A 2,500-nucleotide genomic window follows, 5' to 3' on the forward strand; every position below is an offset into this window, starting at 1 on the left:
TTTTGGGTCCCCACTGTCGACTTCATCGTTGCCTGGAAAGCGCTAGGGTTAGTCAAGGGTTAGGGTTACCTTGAAGTTAACGGTGGCAGCGCTGCCTTGATGTCAACAGTGGGGGCCCAAAAGACCATCGAGCATCCTCTACACACATATTATTACCATCAATTAATATAATATAAATTATTATTATCATTTTCTAAAAAGCTAAAACTCTAATGCACTTTGTACACTGTTTCAATTCAGTTGTGAAATGCAATGAATGAATACATAATTCCAGCTCTTTTCTCTTTTTCTTCTGTATATACAAAAGATGCATCTTTTGTAACTTTTGATGTATCTTTTGATTATTGAGTACTGCAGAATTGTTATATCGCAAATTGTTATATTGTGCTATTGTTGTTATCGTGGGCAAAGTATTGTGACTAGAGGTGGGAATGAATTTACAAATCGATACTGCAATGAATTGAACATTGTCGATTCCCACCCCTAGCATATGAAAGTATAGAGGTATACATATGTGTGTGTGTGTGTGTGTGTGTGTGTGTGTGTGTGTGTGTGTGTGTGTATGTATGTGTGCATGTGCGCATGTGTCCCTGTGTATGTGCTTGCCTTGGAGTGGTCCATGTGACACACTCTCAACGCCTACCCAACAAATAACCAGCTGATGATCCTTCTTGGTGAGTCACTGGCCACAGAGCATCAGCTCTGCTCCACACACCCAGCACATATCATAAGCCACAGCAAAGAGCCTGAGCCAAAGACAGCACAATAGAGGAGAAAACGCTCCATTCAAGGATGAATATTCATGGCGTGACAAAGACAGACAGGCAAAGAATGGGCCGCACATATTTAAGCTGCAGTGAGTCAGAATACAGCAGACCCTGGTGTCATGTCAAACACTATACTAATGGAATCCAATTAAGACCTTTCCTCGGCGCGTGGTGGACTCACAGATATTAGTGCGGCTCTGTATAACAAAAGACTAAAGGGTACTCAAGCAGAGGGTCTTTTTTTGGCGAGTCTAAAAAAAAAAACGCTGAAGGAAATTGGCTTTTCTTTCATCCTCTCATTATGACTGGCATAGGAAAAATGACTTAAATGAAGTTTAGACAAAAGGTGGACCTCCCGCTAGAGAAAGTGTATTGTGCCTAGGTGTGATAATATGAATGTGACACAGACACACACACACACACAGAGAGAGAGAGATATAGAGAGAGAGAGAGAGAGGAGAGAGAGAGGAGAGGAGAGAGGAGAGAGAGAGAGAGAGAGAGAGAGAGAGAGAGAGGCATACACACTGTCCTGCACTGACATTTTCTTGCCTTTTCTGGTGAATAGGCAATGCATTGTGTTCATGAGTTGTGCTTTCAGATAAACACGTCATTAGAGGTTCAGTGGTGGGTGTGTGTGTGTGTGTGTGTGTGTGTGGTGTGGCAGGCAGGACGCCCCTTTCCGCTCTCCATTTCAAACCGCGGCCCATTATTGCCCATCACAGAGCGCACTTCACATGCCCACCCCATGACTCAAATAGAGTGCAGGGCGAGCCTGCGCATGACACCATTGCGACCTTGACGAGAGAGAGTCATCGTCTCGCATTCCACCGACGACACCGGATCCAACCGTCAACCAGAAAATGGCCACAAACCAGCACATAAATTGAGGGTGGGGGGTTCCCAAATATGACAGGCGAGGGACTGGCAGAGCAACGGGCCAGGACCTCACAAAGAGGCCGTTTTATTGCTCTACGACTTGAGATGGGAGTCTGAGCTATCTGTCAGAGAGAGACAGACGAAGAGAGAGAAAAGACAGAGAAAAGACAGAGAAAGAGAGAGAGAAAGGACAGAGAGAGAGAGAGAGAGAGAGAGAGAGAGAGAGAGAGAGACAGAGGAGCATCAAATGAGCAGGCTGCATGTGTGGTCCGAATTACAAGGTCCGAATTATTTTACCTGGAAATCACCCGGGTCTGACACTTCCGAGCCCCTTAGCACTGAGTCCTGATGTCACACGGTTGAGTGTTAAAAACAGCACAGGTGGATTCACATCAAGCAGTGGGGAGAGGTGATGAAGTTCCGTGCTAAACTGATGGTGTTCTTTTGGCATAACTGTAGCCTAGACGTTCATCAAGTTCATCAAGTTCTAATCAAGTTCATCCATTAATTCTCGTTCATGACAGCACTAACTGGCAAAGATGGGATGTTCCAATGGACAACCACTGCATCACAATTTAACTGACTGTAGGCTATATATGGCCAGATTGTAGCAATTGCCTTTATGTAGACAGGGTTTAGGCTACATTAAAAAAATAAAAGATGGTCTTAAAAGGGCAACGTTTCGATCCCCAGGAACTTCTTCTTGCGAGTGCAGCTTGGGGATGGAATGGAAACCTGTTGCCCATTTAAGGGATTATAAAATACATCCTACATCCTAAATACATACTTCTTTTTTATTTCAACGATCTGGGCTTTCCATATTAGCATTATTAATCATCATTATCAATTGATATATT

The 2,500-nt window shown here is 44.0% G+C and overlaps 1 protein-coding gene across 1 annotated transcript in view; it reads right to left on the reverse strand.

Moving 5' to 3' along the window:
* Positions 1-2,500, reverse strand: part of LOC121721126 (neuroendocrine convertase 1-like) — a 178,598-nt gene that overhangs the window by 50,980 nt on the left and 125,118 nt on the right. The window lies entirely within an intron of this gene.

This window comes from Alosa sapidissima, chromosome 10, assembly GCF_018492685.1.
Source record: "Alosa sapidissima isolate fAloSap1 chromosome 10, fAloSap1.pri, whole genome shotgun sequence".
In the NCBI taxonomy this organism is placed as follows: domain Eukaryota; kingdom Metazoa; phylum Chordata; class Actinopteri; order Clupeiformes; family Clupeidae; genus Alosa; species Alosa sapidissima.